Genomic DNA, 9,941 nt, shown 5'->3' with positions numbered 1-9,941 from the left:
CCCCCTGCTGGCGCCACTGCCTGATATCTCTCTCTTTCTGCTTCACATACATTGCATATAGCTATTTTATTGTCTTTTTCGGACACCTTGAAAAACTGCCAGACTGGTGAAGCCATTTTGGCGAGCTTCTTTTGCCGCGCACAGATAAAAGTCTCATATATTTTGCGTCATCTGATCGGCTCTCCTGATCAGCCTTTATAGAGAGCACCGATCAAACTATTAAGTGAATATCGGCCGATAATGATCGGCAGTCGATCGATCGGAGCATCCCTAATTATTACCGGACATTTTGACCGGCAGGTTTTGAATATACGCGTGAATGTTCGTGCGGTTTTTTATGTGATAATGAGCCCCTCCTTCTGATTTCCATAGCCAATAAGTTCAAAGTTTCTGTAACCAATCAGTGAAGAGTAAAGCCAGACCAAAGCAATCTGTAGATGAAAAGTTCCTGACATTGTGAGGCTGTGAATTGTACATTATTCCAGATTCATGGGACTGTGTATTAATTTGCCTTTCAATATAATAAATATATCAATCAATATAACCTGCCTTCATTGTCTTTTAAAATAAAAATCTCTGGAGTGTGAAGTGAAGGGTATTTTCTCAATTTTTAGATGTCTCCTTAAATCACCTTTTAAATGTACTTCTTATAACATGGCATGGTGTTACATATCAAAATGTTCAGTCTCTGGTCTTGCTAGAAATGCAAAGTCACTCACCTTAGAGCACTGTCTTATGAGATACTTAGCTTAGAAATCAAATTTTTGGAAAATTTAAAAACTCGATTTACTCGTCATCCATTTTTTTTGGTGTTTCAGATTTGGTTTACCAACGTTTTTGGTTCACAAAAGTAGTGAAATCTATGAATTACACTATAGGCCTATATAAATGTGTTATTCATGTCTAAAATGAAAATGTGTAAATTAGAATTTGGAGTAAAATAGTTTTATCACTCTACTTTCACCACAGAAAAGTTACATCAGGACTGATTCATGACTTCATATTCCATACTGAGGTTCATGTGATACAAATACAAATTGAGCATTACAACTTTTTTTTACAACCAACTATTTATGTTAACATAAGAAACTGTAAAATCTCAATATTTACAATATCAGAACTTTCTCAACCAACTATTCATTATAAATGTAAAGACAGGGGGAGCAGTGTCATGGTCTTTGTCTGTCTTCCAAGACAGTGGGGCTGGCTGCTGTGTAGGTGGGGGTGATGGTGCATGGGCTGCTGGTGGCTGTTTCGGAGGGAGGTAGGTGTGATTGTCCCAGGTTGATGCTGGTGGCTGTGTGGGAGGTACGTCTGCTAGGCGAGACTTCTTTGCTGGCTGGGTTGATCGTGATGGCTGTGGTGGAGGCCTTTGTACCGAGGTGTATCTTAATCTTGTGGCAGGCACAGATGGAGGTGGAGGCTGCTGTAGTGATGCGGGTCCTTTGGTCCTCGGTGGTGATGGCTCTGGTGAAGGCCCTCGGTAGATCTTGACCTGGGTGCAGGCACAGATGGAGGTTCTTGCTGCTAGGCCCAGGCAGCTGTGAAATCTGAAAAAAATGTAGGACAATAATTACTACTAAGTTCGTTAAAATAAAGTTCAAGTGGAATGTTTCTCAAGCACAAATAACAATGCACAACTCAAAATAAAATGGGGAGGTGGGACAGGAGTCTCTCTCTCTCTCTTACACAGGTATTTTACAGTTATTTTACATACAGTATAAAATCACAGACACAAATATAAATACATCTATAGGTGTATATGTGTGGGACGAATAAAAGTTGATGTTATTCATCTACACCTTACCTCACTTTTACACACAGCAATAACTTTTACACAGAGTAAACGTTTACTAACGGGGAGTCTATTTTGTCACAAGAGAAAGTTCATGACTATCGATAACAAAAAATGGATCAATAAACCTATAGTTCATTTTCGCGGTATTCCCCATGTAACCCCTGTGTTATGTCTTCTCTTTTTGATGGATCACTCGGAGATTGTCAGGTTTTTGAAAACACCTGCTTTATTCCATCTCCAATTCTATGGCAGAGGACAAACAAATAAAAAGGACACTGTTATGTTGTGCATCATGTTCCATTAGCGATCCCCAACGCATTGCTGATTACTCCATTATAATCCACTGCGATGTCTTAATAAGGCAGACACACATCTACCACACTACTACAACCTATTTAAATATGTTACACCCACACAATGCAAGTACACTATTACTGTAATATTTACATTTACCTATCTTCAAATGGATCCTTGTTGCTGTATTCTTCTTCTTCTTCAGAAGAGTAGAAGCCTCCAGGTTCTGATGCTCCATCTCCACTGCTGCTATTGTTACAAGTCCGCTGTGCAGAGCTGGTAATCAGTGTTGATCAGGAGAAAAGAATGAAGCAGAGGGAAAGTTGCTACCGTTTGTGTGGTCGTTCTAGCCAGAATTTATTAAACACATTAATAAATTCACTTACAAATTATATCTGTTTTCTCTATTTATCTAATCATTCTTTGTGTAACCGGTCTGGATTGACGCCACATGTATCTCTGCGTTGTGTTGAATGAAAACGACTTCCTTCTTGCCAACCAGGTTTATTATCTGTGCAAACAGAATATAATGACAGCAGGAAATGGCTTCACCAGCTTTCTACCTCAATACTTCTCCTCAGTGAGGCCTGAAGTTAACTGAGAATGTAAACATACATTTAGCAAATCAAAATAACTGTATGACATATTTGTCTCTAATCAAAAATGGACATAAATCCACATGCTATATTATGACTTTCATGAAGGATTAAAGCCTTTTTCATTTACAGTATATAATACAGTGATAACAGATAACACACACAATCCGGTTGACTGTACTCACTTTAACATGGCTCTGTTGTACAGGCACACTATTAGCATAGCATTAGCGCTTTAGCATTTAAATAATATGAACATTGATGACCTCAGACCAGCATTTCACATATTTATACAAACAGAATAAACTTGAAATGTAAGCCAAACTAGTGCACGGGAGTCAAACACATAGTAACATAGTAGAGCCCTACATTATTCAGGGAGCAACAGCCTGTGCTAAAGAAGCTAGCGGACGCCATTAGCCACACGCTAGTGGCGTAGCTCACAGAATGACATTAAACTACACATAAAACAGTTTCAAACACACTTCTTAGATCGAAATATGACATAATCTGTGTAAACACTACTAACCTGTTGAACAGGAGAAATTAATGAAGCAGAGGGAAAGTTGCTGACAGTGAATCAAGCTAAAATAGTGTGGGATCCTCGGTGCAAGCCGAAGGGACTATTCAGTGGACATTTCCATTTCCGCAGCATCTGCAATAAACATGAACAGCTAGAACATCTCCTCCTTGAGTCCAATATTGACTGTTTGGGAATATCTGAATCTTGGCTAAAACATTCGTCACCATCCACTCTTGTATCTGTCAGGATATAATGTGTACGGTGGCCCGGAAGTGCAAGACACGACAGCATTTCAGAAAACACAACAGCATTTCAGAAAACACCACAGCATTTCAGAAAACACCACAGCATTTCAGAAAACACTACAGCATTTCAGAAAACACTACAGCATTTCAGAAAACACCACAGCATTTCAGAAAACACAACAGCATTTCAGAAAACACAACAGCATTTCAGAAAACACTACAGCATTTCAGAAAACACAACAGCATTTCAGAAAACGCCGCAGCATTTCAGAAAACGCTACAGCATTTCAGAAAACACCGCAGCATTTCAGAAAACGCCGCAGCATTTCAGAAAACGCTACAGCATTTCAGAAAACACCACAGCATTTCAGAAAACAGAACAGCATTTCAGAAAACACTACAGCATTTCACAAAACACAACAGCATTTCACAAAACACCACAGCATTTCAGAAAACACCACAGCATTTCACAAAACGCCGCAGCATTTCACAAAACGCTACAGCATTTCAGAAAACACAACAGCATTTCACAAAACGCTACAGCATTTCAGAAAACACCACAGCATTTCACAAAACGCTACAGCATTTCAGAAAACACAACAGCATTTCAGAAAACACAACAGCATTTCAGAACACACCACATCATTTCACATTGGACGAAAAGGGTATTCCTTTAGGGAGAACACTTCTTGTTTGTGATTGGACAGAGCCAGCCAGAGAAGCACTGCTGTGATTGGTTGTTTTTGCTGCCAGTCAAGAAATGACGCTTTGTGATTGGTCAGCACCCGACAGCGCAACATGTCCCAACACATCAACCATTAGCTGTTAGCACACACTCAGAGCTCACAGCTCCTCATATCTGTTCAGAAACTGGACAAAAGTTAAACAAGTACAAACCACAGACTGTCTGTGTCATGGCGAATACAGTCGCTGCTTTATTTATGTCTGTATGACGCTGTTGTGAGTGTGCACGGAGCAGCTACAGGTTAGTTTAGCCTGATCGATCCGCCCCCTCTCCAGCACGTCTTGTTTGAATGACAGGAGTAAACACTGACAGCTGCGGTGAAACTCGAGCGATTAGAGCGATGTGAAAAAACCATGAATTAATGCTTTATTAATTCATGGATTTTAAGGGGCTTATCTCCATGTAAATACTATGGTAGACTACCCAATATTCGCATCGCTCTAATCGCTCGAGTTTCACGGCGGCTGTCAGCTGTGTTTGCTCCTGTCATTCAAACAAGACGCGCTGGAGAGGGGGCGGGGCGTATCTCCATGTAAATCCTATGGGAGATACCAACTACAACAAAATGAACATATTGACCGTGATTTAATTGTAATACACGTTTCAAAGTGATGCCGAAGTAACAGCTAACGGTTGATGTGTTGGGACCAAGCGGCAAACTCTGGGGAAGAGCCGGGACGCCAATACGGAAGTGCCACAAACTGCAGTTCATATATTGGCCGATAGGCGCTGACTGCAGAAAGGAGCAATTTCCATAGACCCCCATGTTAAAATGCCCAATTTTACAGCAGAAAAAAAAACGTTTCTAGCCCTGGATGCAATAAATATTATTATGTATATAGTTAGATTCCACCTTCATGATTATGAATCTGTGAGTGAATTGTTTTCTAACATGACCCTTTTATTTATATTAGGTCTTAAAGTTTTTGCATAAATTAGGGCGTGGTCACATTGAGTGACAGCTCTGTCAAGTGACTGCTGCTGTTAGCTTTTTGTCTCTCTGCTAGCTGCTCCGTCTCCGTGAAGCTACAGGGACTCTGCCTGGTCAGTTCATCCAGGGAACACAACTTGACCCCGGCCGTGTTTGTTTGTTCTTCATGCTTATATATGGGACTATTGTGACTCGCTCTGCGGTTAAAACAGACGGTGCATGAATGCCGTTTTGCGGTAAGTGAAATTCGAGTACTTTATTTATGTGTTTATGATTTCAATCAGCTACGTAATGAATGTTAAGGCTTGGGTTAGCGTGTAAGCGAGTGGTAGCTACATCGGTGCTAACGATGCTAATCTTAGCCTCCAAGTTAACTTAAAACCATAGACTGTATATATAAAGGTTAAAACGAAATAGACAAGTGTTAAGCGTTAAGTGAGATAGTACTGTAGAACAAAAGGCTTCTGTTTGAGGTTGATAAAATAAGGTCATCATTGTAACTTAGAGAGATATTTTATTATGTAGGTAGGAACTTTATGCATCCTAAGGTTAATTTAAATTGGCTATGCTCAAGTATGTAGACAAGCTAACGTCGAAGTAGTGTATGTGAAATCAACCTCACAATAAGATGTGTGTATATTACAATTATTAATGTCATATTTCAAGATGATTACTTAGATATTACAATATGGTTGGTTGAGCTGGAGTTCATTATTGAGCTTACACGTTAACGTCACAGTCATCTGAAGAACGAACCCAAACCTTGTTGTTTTTATTAATTGCATTACCAAATTGGTATCAAATAAACAGTAAGCATTGGTAACACAACTTCCAAAGTTACAGTAAAATAAAAAGGACCCTGACTCGGGCAATACACAATCCAACATGTTCAACAGAAGATAATAAGTTATATTGTTTGTACACATGGTTCTTTACATATATATCTGTTTGTTTAAAGTGTCCAGGTGATTCGACAGGCTGGACCAGAGAGTGAGAGACAGAACTGGACTCCTCACAGCAGTGAACTTCAGCACAGGTACAAATACTCTTTTTTCATACTGTACAAAGAATCAAGAAAGATATTGGTTTAAATAAATGAAGTATTGACTTTAATACACTGATATACATTCCATTAAACAATACTAAATACTAGATCACCTACACATCAGTGAAGTTGAGGGTTTTTTCCATGCAAAGGGTTACATTTAGATGTTAACAAGCAATATGACTGTCAGCTTTCTAATTTAATGTATTGAAGGCAAAGCTATTTAACGCATAGTGACAACTGCTATTTATCTCTCAATATTGTCTGTAAAAACGTGGTAAAAGTTATTCTTTCAGTGAGACAACAGAGCAAGCTTGTTTTAATAACAGTTAAATATTATTTTGATAATAAAATACATTTCAATGTTGATGAATTTCATACTGTTCATTCATAATCTGATTGTCTTTGTAGCTCACTGTTGAAATAAAAAAAAACATTACAATTACAAAATAATTATATCTACAGCCCCTAAACACAAACACACCTCTTTCATAAATAACACACTTGTTCTGCAATAATATGCTTTATGTTTCCTGTAATTTTTGTTAGGAAAGGACATGCCTGAAAGACACGACTCAGCATCTCCTCTTTCTCCGAGGGTCAAGAAAAACATCCAATAGGAAAATTAAAAGCTGATGTTATGAGATTTTAAGACCAGTACAGGACATTCACTAAGAAACTACTTTTATTGTGAAGTCAGCTGATCGAATGCACCTATTTCCACATCTACACTCCATCAGCTGATTATTTCTATTTGCCTCACTTCATGAGCTTCACAACATGTACCTTGTACCGCAGAGTTTGCAACGTCACAAATAAATGGGGCCAATCTTCAGTCGGATGTGAATGTGTAATCTAACATTTTCAGTAAGAATAATGGACAAAAGGAGTGCAAATACAAATTCTATTTATTGAAATCTGAACCAAAAGTGAATCAAACATGTTTTAAATAAAAAGCACATATGGACAGAAGGTGTAAACCTATTAAATGTATAAGTAAACACATTTAGTCAAATAAAGTGACAGACAAGGCCTGTGCAGTTGGTATCAGCTATGCCCAGCATGGGCTCCTCCATCAGGCCTGGTCCTCCTCACAGAGGAAAGACCCTCAGTCCTCTCCAAACCAACAGACAGGACATCCATCACACGGAGGTTTCTCCCTGAAGTCTCTGCAGCTCTCTGGACACCACGCTGTCTCAATCCGTCCACACTCCACACTGAATATGAGAGGGGGAAAATGAAAATAATAAATGCTTTAGACAATAAGAAATATAAAGTTGACTGTTGAGTTGCTCAGTTTTTTTAGATTGTCAATACTATTACTGTATAACTAATATCCCAGGTTAAGAGGCACCTTCAAATAAAGATTGGTCTTTAAATACATTTTGTCTTTTGAATTGTTTGTCTAAAGTCAAGGATCTAGAACTGGTACTTATAGTTTTAATGATACAGTCTGGTTATAATGCTGTTTGGAGGAGACCTCACAGGTAAGAGCACTAACTAGCTACCATCACATGTACTGTACCTTAGCTTGACTTAAATGTATTAAACGTATAATTAAGTGATAGCAAAATATAAATAACTAATGTCATGCAAACATATTAATATTTGCTTGATTCCAGTGTTGCATTTAGCACATTGCATACAAACGTTAAGGGATTTTAAGATTCTGAAGTATTATGCTAAAAACTCAATAACTTAGATTATTATTTATAGTTTTGCTGAATAGTTTCATGTCCGCTTACCTTAGAAACGTAAAATGTGACGGCAGTGTGCAGATGGGGACCATGTTAGCTTAGCTTCTTAGCTTGAGCTAGCTCTGTTACTTCCCAGCTGGAGGCAGAAGGTCCCGCCTCGGCTCCGCCTCTTTGCCCTTATTTGGAGCAGGCTGGAGCAGGCGGGAGTTAGACTCAGACGTCACTGTCGAGCCGTTAGTGGCCGACTCCGCCTACTAAGGGCTTCTCGGCAACTCTGCAGAATCCTATGGGTGACGTCACGGACCCTACGTCCATTTATATATACAGTCTATGGTTGGGACATGTTGCGTCGGGTGCTGACCAATCACGAAGCGTCATTTCTTGATGTTTTTTCACATCGCTCTAATCGCTCGAGTTTCACCGCAGCTGTCAGTGTTTACTCCTGTCATTCAAACAAGACGTGCTGGAGAGGGGGCAGATCGATCAGGCTAAACTAACCTGTAGCTGCTCCGTCCACACTCACAACAGCGTCATACAGACATAAATAAAGCAGCGACTGTATTCGCCATGACACAGACAGTCTGTGGTTTGTACTTGTTTAACTTTTGTCCAGTTTCTGAACAGATATGAGGAGCTGTGAGCTCTGAGTGTGTGCTAACAGCTAATGGTTGATGTGTTGGGACATGTTGCGCTGTCGGGTGCTGACCAATCACAAAGCGTCATTTCTTGACTGGCAGCAAAAACAACCAATCACAGCAGTGCTTCTCTGGCTGGCTCTGTCCAATCACAAACAAGAAGTGTTCTCCCTAAAGGAATACCCTTTCCGTCCAATGTGAAATGCTGTTGTGTTTTCTGAAATGCTGTTGTGTTTTCTGAAATGCTGTTGTGTTTTCTGAAATGCTGTGGTGTCTTGCACTTCCGGGCCACCGTAAATGTGTTTAGGAAGGACAGACTGAAGGGAAAAGGAGGGGGTGTGTTGCTTTATGTGAGGAATACCTTTACTTGTAGGGAGATTGCTCCCAGCTAATATTGAGTTTGATTGTGTTGGTGTGGAAATCACACTATCTGAGGAAATGTCCCTCACCATGATTTGCCTGTATCGACAACCCACCGCTAAGGTGGATTTCTATGACCAGGTAAAACTCCTGCTGAATTCCTGTGACTCCAACAAAGAGCTAATCATTTTAGGAGACTTTAAAGCTCCCATGTCATGCTTTTCCGGTTATTACCCGTCCCCTTGTGTGTTATGAAGGTTTTTATGCATGTAAACGGTGTGCAGAGTCAAAACCCTCAAAGTACACCCTGTAGCGAGTAAAACTCTAACACAGAAAATACCTCCCCAAAACGCCTCGTTGGAGATACGTCACTGCCCATTTGAGTCTTCCATTTAGTTCCGGGTACCGCCTGATGTCATGCGGTACCCGGAACGAAATGGACCAATCCCGAAGAGCTATGGCCACACCAGCAGCGGCGTGTTCCTCCAGAGGTTCGAAGAACCGGCATTTCACAGACGAAAGCTTCCAAAAACATTGCCCAGTTTGAGGCCGGATATGCACAGCTTGTTTGGACCGTTTGGAGCAGGGGAAGATCTGGGTATACAACCTGTAAGTTTGCATTGTTATTTGTGTATTTATCAAACAAGACTGTTTAAATGTGTAAACTGTGTTGGACTGCTAAGCCATTGACACAGTGCTAACTGTGCTAACTAAGTTGCTAGAGTTTCCATATATCAACTCTAATATCAGCAGATGGCCTTGCATACATGTATCTCATAGCAGGAGAATGTCTGCATTCACACACAAAATACCTATTGACAGTATACTGCGGGTGATTTGCCGGTCAGTCGCGAAACGTAATTACATTATAGCTGGCGTAGCGATCTAACACACGGAGCTTGAGCTAGTTTTGGTCAGAAAAACATTTTTGTGATGCTACGTTGCTAGCGTTTAAATATATCAACTACAATGTCAGCAGATGGCCTTACATGTTTGTCATGGCAGGAGAATGTCTGCAGTCACACACACGGAATACTCATACAGTATACTCCGGTTTACCGTACATTGTGAC

This window comes from Trematomus bernacchii, unplaced genomic scaffold (assembly GCF_902827165.1).
Source record: "Trematomus bernacchii unplaced genomic scaffold, fTreBer1.1, whole genome shotgun sequence".
NCBI lineage: Eukaryota > Metazoa > Chordata > Actinopteri > Perciformes > Nototheniidae > Trematomus > Trematomus bernacchii.
The sequence above is the reverse complement of the archived record's forward strand: the minus strand, read 5'-3'. Positions refer to the sequence as shown.